This window comes from Mirounga leonina, unplaced genomic scaffold (genome assembly GCF_011800145.1).
Source record: "Mirounga leonina isolate KUSES-001 unplaced genomic scaffold, KU_Mleo_1.0 Mir_165, whole genome shotgun sequence".
Classification (NCBI taxonomy): Eukaryota; Metazoa; Chordata; class Mammalia; order Carnivora; family Phocidae; genus Mirounga; species Mirounga leonina.
The window spans coordinates 52000426-52015594 of NW_023270415.1; the positions used below are offsets into that span (position 1 = coordinate 52000426).

General features: G+C 37.6%; 1 long non-coding RNA gene and 1 pseudogene across 1 annotated transcript in view; both read left to right on the forward strand.

The window, feature by feature from the left end:
* The window catches only part of LOC118015117, a 123280-nt gene that overhangs the window by 53550 nt on the left and 54561 nt on the right, over window positions 1–15169 (forward strand). The window contains exon 2 of the long non-coding RNA XR_004680533.1: window positions 6905–7011. This is a non-coding gene — a long non-coding RNA (uncharacterized LOC118015117). The remainder of the gene's footprint in view (window positions 1–6904; window positions 7012–15169) is intronic.
* LOC118015116 lies at window positions 2636–4690 on the forward strand (annotated as a pseudogene).

Consider the following 15169-nt stretch of genomic DNA (forward strand, 5'->3'; position numbering starts at 1 on the left):
AAGCCACTTTAGTGAAGATTTCATGGGAACTGCCAGACAAGTCAAATAATGACAGTTATCTGGGGCTTTGGAGAAACTCCAACCCTTTCCTCCCTCCAGTGACTGCTATGCTCTTGGTTTCCTGTGATTGTGGAATTGTTGGTTTTCAAAGCTACCATGGAGCTGGGGAGTGTGGTATGGAAACAGGCCAAGTTCAAATGCCACAAAGGTAATGTTGTTACTGAGATTCAGCTGTTCTTGAATAAATGCTCCCCAGATTGTTTTAGCCTTCAGTTAATTTTCAGGTTCTAAATAAGCTGATTGGACAATTTTTGCCATTGTTCTTGTTGCTTTTATGGAGAAGATTTTAGGTGACCTTTGGTTCACAAGTTCCATTCACATTACTCATTCACTGAAAGGCTTTTTCATGTAGAAATTTCCTTGGGTAATATTAAGTGATTATAATGCATGATTTAAAAAAAAGTGTTGAATTTTTTAAAGCTAAATTTTATTTGGGATTTTTGCATCCAGATGCATAAATAAAATTGTATTATTTGTTGTTTTGTCATCTGATTTTGGAATTCTAATTATACTTTTCCTGAGTAATATTCAAACTAGCATTCAAAATGACAGTGTTCACTGCTTAATCATTATGGAGCACAGCCAATCAGAATGTAAGCAACTAATACAACTGTATAAGTAAGAAGTGGTTCAATATTATCTCTTCCTATTAGGCTGGACAGCATTTGCTCTTTCCTTGGGCAGCTTCTGTCAGTGTTATCTCTTTCTGAAAGATTGGTAGAACTCATCTGTAAAATCTAGGACTACTTGGGGGTGAGGTGGGAGAAAGATGTTGACTGTACTTTCTTTAATGCTTCTTATTCAATATTTCTCTTCACTTTTGATTCATTTTGACACTTTATACTCTTACAGAAATTCACAAATTTAGGTTTTAAAAGATAGTAATATGAAGTTGTTCATAATACTCTCTTGTTCTTGCTTTGCCTCAGTCATGACTGTCATAGCTTTTCCCCCTCCTAGTCCACAGTCTAATCCAGAATCACTCATTATATTTAGCTTTTATGTTTCTTTAGCCTCCTTCAGTCTGGAATAATTCTTTGGCAATTTCTTTGTCATTCATTGGTATTTTGAAGAATTCAGGTCATTTATTTTGTAGACTGTTCCTCAGTTTTATTCAGTCTAATGTTTATTTATGATTAGATTCACGTTGTATATTTTTGGAAGAAGTACTACTAATATGATGTCCTTCTAAGAATCATAATCTTTAGGGTGCCTGGGTGGCTCAGTCATTAAGCGTCTGCCTTTGGCTCAGGTCATGATCCCAGGGTCCTGGGATCGAGTCCCACATTGGCCTCCCTGCTCGGCGGGAAGCCTGCTTCTCCCTCTCTCACTCCCCCTGCTTGTGTTCCTGCTCTCGCTGTGTCTCTCTCTGTCAAATAAATAAAAAATCTTTAAAAAAAATCATAATCTTTAATGCAAGTGCTTGGAAATATGTCATGTTTTCCCAAAATACAAGATTCTAAAGCAATAATTTTCTTATCAATTTCCAATTTATTATATAATCATCAGAAGAGAGATTATTTATCATATTGATTCTTTAAAATGTATTGAGGGTTTTTTTTTTTGTATTTTTGTAAATGTTTCATGTGTACTAAAAAGAATATATATTGCAGTGAATAACAAAAATTCCCAATTTCATTTAAGTGAAATATTTTCCTCTTTCTCACTGAAAGCTAACACAGGGGGAAGAGGCATGCTTAGTTGCACTATTTCCTTGTTTGGTTCCTCCATCCTTTCTCATCAGTTCTTTCTCTATATCCTCTCATCTTGAATTTGATGGTGGACAAAAGTGGGAGAGGAAGAGGAGAGAGAAAACTTTTATTTGCCTGCTATTATGCATATCTATGTCGATGCTCAGTGGATGTTCAAAGTTGAATGTTTCTCTTGAGGGTAGTCCCAAGGGGTTCCTTAAAGATTCCCCAGCTGGAAACACTTGGCTATGGCTCCCTGATGCATGCTGTGCCTCTTTGGCTGGTTGCTTATTCCCTCTACACTGAACTGCCTCTAGTAATAAATGTCCCCTTCTTTCTACTAGTAGCATTGCTATTCAAGCTCCAGAAGACTGGAATTAAGCTCTTTGTTTCTTAAAGCTCTTTAATAGGTATAAGAGGACATCTCTTTTACCTGTGAAGGAGGGGAAAGAAGTTCTCTTTCCTCACCTCCCAGACATATTTGCCCTGCATGTAGTGCTTGGGCTGTGTGTTGCAAACTACTTAGCAACTACTCCAAAACAGATAGAAAAAGACTCATTTTAATAATTAATCTATTATAGACTCAATATGATACTAATTATGTTCTCTAGTGACAATGCATTGTAATTAGAAATTGAGGAAAAATGATACTAAAAAGTTTTTTCATGTCAATGAAAACTTAATAGCTATAATAGTTAAGACGGTATAGTAGTACCACAGAATTAGACAAAAAAGACAAATGGAAGAGAATAAAGAGCCCAAAATAAGGCTGCACATATATGGGAACATGAACTGTGACAGAAGTGCTAGTAGAAATTAATGAACAAAAAACTGAAAATTATAAATGGTTCTTGGAGGTCCTGCACACCTGCTCCCACCACAGCATGTTGCATGCTGCCGACCTTGGGCCCAGCCTGGGTCATCACCTAGTGTCTGCTGCTGCCACCCAACCAACAGCCTGAAGTCTTCTACAACAAGATTTTCACAAAAAATGTGTGGCACAGTGCTGTCAGCAAGAAAACATTCCCCACTGTTAATCCACCCATGGGAGAAGTCATCTGTCAGGTAGCTGAAGGAGACAAGGAAGATGTGGACAGGGCAGTAAAGGCAGCCCAGGCTGCCTTCCAGCTGGGTTCACCCTGGTGCCACATGGACACATCTGACACAGGCCACCTGCTGAGCAGCCTGGCTGATCTGATTGAACAAGACCGGACCTACCTGGCAGCCTTGGAGACCCTGGATAACAGCAAGCCTATGTCATCTGGACGTGGTCCTCAAAAGCCTCAATTATTACCCTGGTTGGGCTGATAAGTACCATGGGACAACCATTCCCATGGACGGGGACTTTTTCAGCTATATCCACCATGGATCTATCAGAGTGTTCAGGCAGATCATTGCATGGAACTTCCCACTTCTGATGCAAGTCAGGAAACTGGGCCCAGCCCTGGCAATAGGAAAGGTTGTGCTGAAGGAAGCTGAGCAGACTCCACTCACCACCCTCTATGTGACCAACCTCATTAAGGAGGCTGCCTTTGCCCCTTGCATAGTTAATATTATTCCTAGATTTGGCCCCACAGATGGGGCTACCATCACCTCCCCTGAGGATGTGGACAAAGCGGCCTTCACAGGCTCCACTGAGGTTGGCCACCTAGTCCAGGTTGCTGCAGGGAGCAATAACCTCAAGAGAGTGACCCTGGCGTGTGTTTGTGTGTGGGGGCAGGCAATATCATCATGTCAGATGCAGACATGAACTGGGCCATGAAACAGGCCCCCTTTGCCCTGTTCTTCAAGCAGGGCCAGTGCTGCTGTGCAGGTTCCCAGTTTGTGCAAGAAGATATTTACACTGAGTCTGTGAAGCAGAGCATCACCTGGGCCAGGTCTTGTGTAGTTGGGAACCCTTTGACAACTAGGGACCTCAGGTAGATGAAACTCAGCTTAAGAAGGTCCTTGGTTATATCAAATCTGGGAAAGAGGAGGGAGTGAAGCTGTTATGTGATAGAGGGGTGACTGCTGACCTCGGCTACTTTGTCTAGCCCACCATCACCATTTGGAGATATATAAGACAGCATGACTACTGCCAAGGAAGAGATCTTTGGGCCAATGATGCAGATCCTGAAGTACAAGACCACAGAGGAAGTCACTGGGAGAGCCAGCAATTCCAAGTATGGGCTGGCTGCAGCTGTCTTCACCAAGGACTTGGACAAGGCCAATTATCTGTCCCAAGCCCTCCAGGCTGGCACTGTGTAGGTCAACTGCTATGATGTGTTTGGGGCCCAATCACCATTCAGTGGCTACAAGCTGTCCAGAGCGGCCAGAAGCTGGGAGAGGATGGGCTGCAGGCACATACTTAAGTGAAAACCATCATGGTCAAAGTGCCTCAGAAGAACTCCTGAAGAACTGTGCCAGCTCCCTCACTCATCCAGTGACAGAGGTAAAGGACGTCAGCAGCAAAACCAAGAAAAATGACCCTTGTACACTAAAAGTCTCAAAAGAGAAATTCTCCCGCAAAATCTCTTGATCATTTGAACTGATAAATAGGGTGGGTGTTGGGCAAAAAGTACATGAAAGCCTTTTACACTGCAACAGTACTACTAGCTTCCGGGCTAATTTTTCAAAACTAGATTCAAATGTCTTATCCTGTCCATCTGATATACTTCTGTAACTTGCTTTTATGGAGGAACAAAAAGCCAATGTTTATATGTGTACTAACAAGTCAGGGCAACAGCTAGTGCCCTGCTTTGTAGTCTGGACTAAAATTCATTAAAAACAATGCTGCTGTTCACTTTTTGGTTAAAGAAAGAAATGGTTATTGGAAAATTGATTATCCAAATATAAAAAACGATAAATTCTTGCCTCATTTTGTACACAAAATTCAAATCCAGTCAGATTAAAGAACAAATTGTGAAAAGTAAAACTTTAAATTATTAGAAAATGAATTGTAGAAGATATTAAGACCTCAGGGTAGGAATACCTTTAATCATGATACCAAGAACCTATTTCATAAAAGTATTGTTGGATAATTAAAATATTTATGTAAAAAAATAATCATCAAACTTGGAGGTAAATCAGTTAAAAGTAGGCAGAGATTAAAAAGGTAATTCTTTGAAAAGGGAACCCAATTTAGCAATGTATATGCTCAATATCATTGGTGGAAGGAAATAAAAATTAGAAATAAGATTCTATCTTATATCTATCATATTGGCAAACATTTGAAAAGTCAGGTAATACCAAGTATATTAGTTTGTTAGAGCTAGTATAACAAAGTACCACAAACTGGGTGGTTTGCACAACAAATTACTTGTTTCATGGTTCTGTAGCCTAGAAGAATAAGATCAAAGTGTTGGCTCCCTCTGGAAGCTGTGAAGGACAATCTGTTCATGCTCTCCCTAGCTTCTGGTGGTTCGTTGGCAACCTTTGGTGTTCCTTGACTTCTACATCTCTACAATATCTGTCTGCCTTTATCTTCACATGGCATTCTCCCTATGTCCAAGTTTCCCCTTTTGCTAAGGACACCGGTCATGGGATTAAGGACCCACCCTACTCGAATATGACCTAATTTTATTAATTTTATCTGCAGTGACCCTATTTCCAAATAAGGTCACATTTGAGATATTGATGATAAGGGATTCAATATGGAATTTTCAACATGACTTTATGAATTTTGGAGGAGGACACAATTTAACCCATAACACCAAGTGTTGCCAAGGATGTGGAATAATGCAAACTCTCAATCACTATTAATGGAAACACAAATTAGTACTATTGATTTAAAATGCAATTTGACAGTATCTATTAAAAGTAATGATATATAACCATAACCCAGACATTTTACTTCTAGACATCTTATCCTATGGCCACTATTATACATGGACGTAAGATGATGTGTTTAAAGATGCATGTAATAGCATTGTTTGAAATGGAGAAAATAGACTGGACAAATGGGCAACTGAACATGAAAGAACTGGTACCTCATGTTTTAACAAGGATAAGGGTCAGAAAAAAAGGGTTAAAAAAACCAAACTATATAGTGATTCATATTCTATGATATATTTAAAAGTATGTATAGTCTATAGCTGTCTGCATATGTAGAATTAGGTATATAAATCTGGGATGATAAGTATGCATAGCACCTTCAGGGTGGTGGTTTAACTAGGGAGAAGAGGGCAGGGGGTGGGATTTCAGAGTTCTCGGGCTGCAAATATATTTAAAGTTTGGTTTGCTTAAAGACATAATAACCTGGGCGCCTGGGTGGCTCATTCGGTTAAGCGACTGCCTTCGGCTCAGGTCATGATCCTGGAGTCCCGGGATTGAGTCCCGCATCGGGTTCCCTGCTCGGCGGGGGGTCTGCTTCTCCCTCTGACCCTCCCCCCTCTCATGTGCTCTCTCTCTCTCATTCTCTCTCTCAAATAAATAAATAAATAAAATCTTTAAAAAAAAGAGAGACCGGGGCGCCTGGGTGGCTCAGTCGTGAAGCATCTGCCTTCGGCTCAGGTCACGATTCCAGGGTCTGGGGATCGAGTCCCGCATTGGGCTCCCTGCTCCTTGGGAGCCTGCTTCTCCCTCTCCCACTCCCCCTGCTTCTGTTCCCCTCTCTCGCTGTGTCTTTCTCTGTCAAATAAATAAAATCTTAAAAAAAAAAAAGAGACCTAAAAGTGCTCATATCTTTTAAAAAAAAATTAAAATTAAAAAAAAAATAAATAAAAACATAATAACCTAAAGAAAATGTGGTATAATGTTAATATTTATTGTGTTTGGGTTTGGCCATATGACCTTTCATTATATTCATCTCTTTTTCCAAATGTTTGAAATATTTTATAAGAAAAATATTTTTAAAAATCTCAGCAGTGTGGAACGATGTGCTGACAATAAGAGGAAATTTAGGATATGAATAAAAAAAAAAATCCTAACCTTGAATCAAATAGAAACCCCACCAATTGATTGTATACGCAGTAGAGGGCATAGGAGTTAGAGGAAGAATTTGTTTAAATATCTATGGTTTGATTTAACTATAATTTCATGTGTCAATATTATTAAGGCCTGCCAACAAATCTAGTTTGTCCTTAAAGCCAAATAGTATGAGTGAAATGTCTAAAACAGAAAAATGATATAATAGACTTTGTTTCAGCTAAAACTTAGCTTGTTCAATTTTATAGAAACTGGAAGCTATTTGGAGGACAATGACCACAATGTAGAGAGGAACTATTGAGTTGTGTCAGTGCAGCACTAGCAAATGCTTGGCTTAGAGAAGATGAAGTTCAAGGTGGGTATGATAACCATCATTACTTATTGCTGTCCTATAGAAGTGGAATTTGGCTCATTTGCTGTGACCTGCAAGGTAGAACAAGAGCCAAGAACCAAGAAATTATGAGGGGATGATTACAAATGTTATGTTTTACTGCAACATAAAGAACTTTCCAATAGGACTGGCCAGATATGACATGGTCTTCCTCAGAAAGCAGAAAATTCCTCACCAGTGGAGTTGCTTAAGCAAAGACCTTGACTATTTAGTTGTTGACTAGACTAGAACAGTGATTCCAGAATTTTGGGTTTCATGGATCAGTAAAATTTCAGATGAGTAAATGGAGAACCAACAAAGCTTCTAACCTACTATTCTACTAAGGAAAATTTTTACAGCATCTGTATTTTTCATCTATTTCTACCATTACTTTAACACCAAAATCAATGAAGAACATCATCCCAGAATATTTTTTTTCTTCTCAAGAAAGCAACATTGGGGGCGCCTGGGTGGCTCAGTTGGTTAAGCGACTGCCTTCAGCTCAGGTCATGATCCTGGAGTCCCTGGATCGAGTCCCGCATCGGGCTCCCTGCTCGGCGGGGAGTCTGCTTCTCCCTCTGACCCTCCCCCCTCTCATGAGCTCTCTCTCTCCTCTCATCCTCTCTCTCAAATAAATAAATAAATAAATAAATAAATAAATAAATAAATCTTAAAAAAGAAAAAAGAAAGCAACATTGGCCACTTTGTACTGATATTTTTTAAGTATTTTAAATAGAGGAAAATTTAAACATTTGGATTTTTTCTTTTTTTTTTTAAGATTTTATTTATTTATTTGAGAGAGAGAATGAGAGAGAGAGCACATGAGACAGGGGAGAGTCAGAGGGAGAAGCAGACTCCCTGCTGAGCAGAGAGCCCGATGCGGGACTCGATCCTGGGACTCCAGGATCATGACCTGAGCCGAAGGCAGTCACCCAACCAACTGAGCCACCCAGGTGCCCCATTTGGGTTTTTTTCTTGATTAAATATATCAGTATGGGAATTCATACATATAATTGTATACCATGAAGTGGAATTCAAATATAAAAGCTATTCTTGAAATTTTTTTTTTTAAGATTTTTATTTATTTTAGAGACAGAGAGTAAAGCAGGGGAAAGGGGAGAGAGAGAGGAAGAGAGAGACTCTTAGGCAGATTCTGCATTGAGTATGGAGCCCGATGTAGGGCTTGACGTGGGGCTTGATCTCACGACCCTGAGATCATGACCTGAGTGAAAACCAAGAGTCAGAGGCTTAACCACCTGGGACACCCAGGCGCCCTGAAATTTATTTTTGTTTATAGTCCTTGTCAAACACACTGTTTGGCCTAGAGGTGGAAGCAAACTCCAAATGTCATTCTGCTTAACTTAGAATATTCCAGGTGAGCTGAGAAAAAACAAAAAATAACATTTTATTTGGCTCCAGCCTCCCTTTTGTGTCTTTCTTTTTAGGCCAGAGCAGGTCAGGATCTGAGATCCAGGTCTGTTAGAAGAGAGGAACAGAGCTATGGACTCCAAATAATTCCTTCAAGGAGGGCCTCCCAACCTGGAAATAAGGAGAGAAACCATGCCCCTCACCCCCAATTGACACATACACAGCAGGGTAATTATGGTTCCAAATGCCTGCTTACAATGAGGACCCAAAGGTCAAAAATCAGTAAGAAGACCATGCTTCCTCATAGATTGGGCTGATCCAGGGGACACTGATCTATAACAGTGTTTCTCAACTTCTGCTTTTGATATTTGGGGCTCTAATGCTTTCTTGTCAGGGGCTGTCCTGTGTACTGTAGGATATTTTTCAGGATTCCTGATTTACTCATTAGATGCCAGTAGCATCTCCTACTCTCCAGTTGTAAGAATAAAAATGTCTCTGGACATACCAAGTGTTCCCTAGGGGCAAATTTCTCCCAGTGGAGAACCACTTGTTTAGAAGATCTGTAGATGCTCTGAGCCTGGAAACCTTAGGATCAATCTTCTTGAACTGTGTTAGTGTGTATAAAAGAGGTTTTCTAATGGTAACCCTAGAATCACTCATTTGTTTTTCTCATGTCTTATTAAGCACAAATGAAGATCAGAAAGGGGTTGAGAGTGGGCAGGTTTACAGGCTCTCCCCAATTGAGTCAGAGATCTTTCTGCTTTTGAACATGGATAAAAATATCTGGGAACAAGTTTCAGCTATACTTGAGTGTAGGAAACTGGTGAACTTTTAAATGCCATACTTGCCCTCTTTGCATTAATCAGTCTTGATGAAGGCTGTGGCCCTTTTATCATGCTGTTTTTTCTTTTTAAAAAATTACCTCAAAGTATTTGTAAAACATTTTTAAAGTTTGTAGTGTGACCATTACATTTCCTTCATTCTCCTAAAGGCATCGAAAAGTTAACTTCATTACTTGGGGAAAATCCCTACTTACATAGGCAAATTTCTCTCAAATACATACATATGGCTTCTCTTATTCTAGGTTTGGCTTTCTGCCTGAATCAAAAGCAGGAACTGTATTTGCCTTTGAGAGAAGGATTTGTGACCTGACTTTTATTTTCCAGTGCCATTTTGTAGAAATCTGCAACCACACACTACCCAGATATAAGTAGCCTCTTTCGTTCATACTAATGGAAAAATCATACTTCGTATAGAGGGACTAAAACTATGTCTGCAAGACACCATTGGGACTTGGAAAGCAAGCAAAAGGAATGAAGTACTATACCAATTAAAAGACTATTTGGGATTTATTTAACAGTATAAGACAAAGAGTAGAAATCAGAGTTTGGAGCAAAGCATGACTTGCATGAAGATACTTATTATTAATAAGTAGATCACATAAATAAATTTCATATAGGCTAACATCCATCTCAGTTTCTTAATGGAGCTGTATAAAATGTCTGGATCCTATGTTTTCCAGAATTTTGTCTCTTGCTTGTGCTCGGAATCCCATTTATTCTAGTAGGACAAAGAAATCCCAGTCACCAATTATGGTAGATGAACATCCACTGATCTGTAAAGAATTAGCTCAAAAAAGGTACAGCTAGTAGGCCAATCGTTCAGGATCTCCAAATCCCATGGATTGGAAATTATTAACTGTTTAGAAAAATGGTATAATGGGCTAGTCAGAGTGGCATTTTTTTTTAATATGTGTTTTGTTTGTAAATGGGTCAAGACTTCTTGTTTCAGATATAGATACTGCCAGAGGTAAAAACAAAAACAATTAAAAAACACCTTTAATATTTAAAATATCCCCTGTAGTCTTATTATTTAGTTCATTTAAGCTTTGGGGTACTGGAAAATGAAGAATTTCCTTTTAGGAAGGTCAGCACCTGAGTTTCAGGTTGACAGAGCACTACCATGTATTCTCTTACCCCCTTTCCCTAGGAAATTAAATGGTTATGATCTTCTATCTTGGTTTTTGCTCACACTTTTCCATCAGTAACTATCTGAATACATATTTAGGGCTCATTTTTTTTGCTTTGCTCACAGTTGGAAATTTCCCAAATATGACTCGTGCAAATGTCTTTGACTTTGTTTTTATTCCTCTTTTCAGATGCTGAGAATTTAATGATCATTTTCTTTATGCTTCTTTTATATCTGTATTTCAGATGCATGTTCTATAGGAATTTACTCTTGGTTTCAGTAAGGTTCTTTGTGTGACATATAAGTTGCCTTTTTGCTGAATGTGAGGGATTTTTATTACATTCCTATAAATATCACATACACAAATTTCATTTTTATACTAACCATACTATTATCAGATTTTTATTGTATTTTTCTCTTAGGTGTTTGTTATATGAGGATAGAAATTTTTTCTTCTCTCATGCCCCCTTTGGAGCAAATGTTACCTCAAATAGAACAAAAAATTAATAACATGAGACTAAATGAATTAAGAAAGATGATTAGAAGGATTCTTAGGATTAAGAAAAAGGATTAATGATTATGCATCCAGCATCAATGACCACAGCCTCAGGACTGCTTGAATGTCCAAGAGCTCACTGGGTACATGGCTGTGAGAAAGAACGAGATCCATAAAGTGAGATGAGCAGATAGGAAGGGGGAGAACTACGATCCTGATGTCTGCAAAGAGAAATTCTCTTTCCAGTGACACTAGGGGAGGTTCAAGAGAGTGAGTATAAATGGGGAAAGGCACAACTAAATGTGTCAGGGATTTCCATTTCCAGTCTGTTGAATGTTATATATAATTTAGGTTAAATTTAAGTTAGGTAGTAATTCCTGAAAGGTTTTTTCTAATAGAGGTTCTTTATAATATATAAGCACCAGTGAGTTAAAGGAACATTAGAGTATGTCCAAGAGGTCATTAAACATTTTATCTAAATTTTCATCATAATAAAGTATGAGGATAGTATTCGGAGTTATATTAGTTAAAATCTCATGGTTACCTGATGATTTATCAGGATGCAATAAAGGGGGAGGTAAAAGCAAACAAATAGAAGATAGTAAACCTAATGTTATAATTTTAAAAGAAAGAAGAGTAGAAATATAGACCTAGTCCCAAATCTTGGGACATCAATCTACCCTCATGTCATCTACTTCTTATCCCAGTTTGTAGTTCAAATGTGTCTGATGATCTTTGGGTGGCCCACTGAGCAATAGGCACAAAGATTGTCTACATATGGGCTATTCCAGTGATTTCTTGACATCAAGCTATTTACATTTGCAGTTTGCAGAGGTTCAAGAAAAAGGGCAGTTTTAGTTCTCAAATGATTCAAGTCAGAAAGGTGGAAGAAAATTAAAAATGTTAGTTTGTAGAGTTGTACCAAGCATTAGAGGACACTAGAAGAAATCAGGATCTAGTCTAGTATATAATAAATAGTATTAAAATCTAATAATATCTACAAAAATGTGTTATTGAAGCATATTCTTTTTATAATCATCCTTGTTTTAATAAACTTGGCCTAATTCTTTATAGAGGCATAGCAAGAATAGTGAGTTACCATACAAGTTCTTTAAATCTGCTTTGCTGGGACTTTTTATAAGGAATTTCAAATTGAGCTTTAAATAACCTCTCAAGGTTAGAAGCCAAATACTTAACATCAAGATTTGCCTACAATACCTATAGGTTTGGGTGAATTTCTCTTCTTGATGTACCCCAAATATCCTGAGAAATGACATTCTTTACTCACCTGGTAAGGCTACCGGGTATTTTGGAAAGCAAGGTATCAGGTCAACATTTCCAAGGTGCTCTCTTGTTCCAGTCAACCTTCATTCCTCAAAGTTGTCTGGTCATACCTGAGGCTATTCATGTCTCTCAAATATGACATTCCAGTCAAAGCCTTGGTAATATAACCAATGTTTCCAATGGTGTTCTGTTCCAAAGAGAACAGATTCTTATTGAATTTACGTAAATGCCGTGAAAGAAAGAATATTCACGGACAGATTTTGAATTCCAGAGGGTTCAGGTAGGGAGAAAAGATAAAATATTCCTTCATAAACAAGTTGAAATATTTATTTCTGTAAGGCATAGATATCTTAAGAGAAAAAGTTTCCTTAATTTTGGAAGATCAGACATTGGAGGACCAGCAATATTTCAAACAAAAGTCACCAATCTGTAATCATCTTTCTTAATTCATTTAGTCTCATGTTATTAATTTTTGTTCTATTTGAATGCAGCTTTCCCATTAGTTTTGGAAATTCTTACTCAGCTTAGCTTTATGACTTAAAATATATTAGAAACCAGTGTTTGTAAAAAAGTCCTTTTCATGAATTTCCTTGAAGAAGAAACACATTTTACAAGAGCATCAGAACAATAACCATAAATGACAAAAGACTAAAATACATCCACAAAGATCTGATGAGAGTTCATGATAATGCACTTGACAAGGAAATCTGTTTATTTCTGTGACATAACATCATTTGACATGACCTTATACCAGAACATATGAAAACTTCAGGAATTTCATATAATTTCTAAACCAGAGCATTTACCTATACAATGTAACCTAAGAAGGATTTTCATCATTTGTTTGACAATGCTTCCCTTGTAACTTAAACATACCAAATAAACAAGTCTAATTAGTCAAAAAGACTTCTTTTAGAATTTGAATACTTGGGAACTTTGGTAAAGACCTCAGAAGCTTCTAAAGTGCATGCCTAAATAGGATTACAGATCATTGTAAACTTTATGTTTAACCAAGGTAGCAATAAGAGATTCTACAGAAGGTTATATACAGTTATAAGTAAAACTTAAGCCCCTTTAATAGAGAAGTTTTAATTTTCAATAATCAAAAACTTGATAAACTTTGTTTTTCTGGGCAGATAAAGACCTTGTTTATAATTTCTTATCAAGAGTAGACCAATAATCAGGCACCTGGGTGGCTGAGTCAGTTAAGCATCTTCCTTCCGCTCAGTCCATGATCCCAGTGTCCTGCCCCTCCCCCAGCTTGTGCTCATTCTCTCAAATAAAGTCTTAAAAAAAAAAAAGTAGACCAATAATCTAAGAAAAAGCTGAATCTCAATCTTATACTAGTGTACTTTTAAAACTCACTTATTCCAATCTTAGTCATTCCTGACCATGCATAATTTTTTTTTTTTAGATTCCCCTTCACAAACCTATAACTTTCTTTTTCATTCAGATTTTGTCCTAAGCCTTCTTTCTCTAAATAAACAGTCTCCTTTTAGGACAAAATTACTTTCTTTTCCCTCAAGAAAAATGTATTCCCATTCCTCATACCTTATCAGAATTTTTACTTTTAGGGCACCTGGGTACTCAGTAGGTTAAGCGTCTGCCTTCGGCTCAGGTCATGATCCCAGGGTCCACTGGGCTCTTTTCTCAGCGGGGAGCCTGCTTCTCCCTCTCCCTCCCTGCTCCCCCTGCTTGTGCTCTTTATCTCTCTCTCTCAAATAAAATCTTAAATTTTGTTTTGTTTTTTACTTTTAGAAACTTTAGTCTCCAGTGAGAACTAAGTAGTAATCAATTATGAACTGTTACACCAGAATTTCTTAGGTCAGAAATTTATGAATACATTTCATAATTTCTAGAAACATTTTCTCATAATCTTTCAATTAAGCACAAAGCATGTTTACCAACAGATCCAAGAATCCTCAGTTTCTCTGCCAAAAGCAGACAAACCTAGTAATCAATGATTTAGAATTCTATGTTATTTGGAAAAGACTTAAATGAATTCAACCTAATTAATCATTTAACTTAGCAAAACTTCAAAGTTTCAGGTAGCTGAAGACTTTGAAAGCCATTTATATTTTCCTGTAAACTTATCTATTCAGCCTACTTGTTCTTAATAATTACCTATGAAAACTTCATGAGACAAGCAAAATCAACCATCCTTTTAAGTAATTTTTTTGCTGATAAATTACAACAGGTAAAATATGAATTTAACTAATGCATTTAGGTAGAATAAAAGGCTGTTATCTGTATTATATTTGATGTTAATAACTCCAAAAGACATGCCTATTTTAATTAAACCAACAAATTTAAACTGGTTTTAATACTGAATATTTTTCCATATTGCATGAACTTGCAAAATATTTGGGTTAATCTCTATCTTTCTGAATTTTAGAATGCTCAGTTTTTATAAGCACTTATTTTTAACCAAATTTTTAACCAATTAAATAGAGCTTTTTTTTTTTTTAGGATTTTATTTATTTATTTATTTGACAGAGAGACAGAGAGAGGGGGAACACAAGCAGGGGGAGTGGGAGAGGGAGAAGCAGGCTTCCAGCAGAGCAAGGAGCCCAATGTGGGGCTATATCCCAGGACCCTAGGATCGTGACCTGAGCCGAAAGTAGCCACTTAACAACTGAGCCACCCAGGCGCCCCTAAATAGAGCTTTCTTTACAAATTAATTTGACTTTTTAATTTGACAGGGGGCGTGTCAGAAACAGGCTCCCTGCAGAGCAACGAGCCCAATGTGGGGCTTGATCCTAGGACCCTGGAATCATGACCTGAGCTGAAGGCAGATGCTTAACCAACTGAGCCACCCAGGTGCCCCTACAAATTAGTCTTAGCAATACCATCTAGAGGTAGAAAAAACATCTCACATAACACACATGGACACATATACACAAACAAGATGCAAAGAAAATCTAGCCTTTGTTTCATTAATATTTCTGGAGAGGACATTAAAGACCCAATTTCCAAATATCTCCCCTTTATTAAAACAAATCTAATTGTAAGGTAGCAGTATAATCT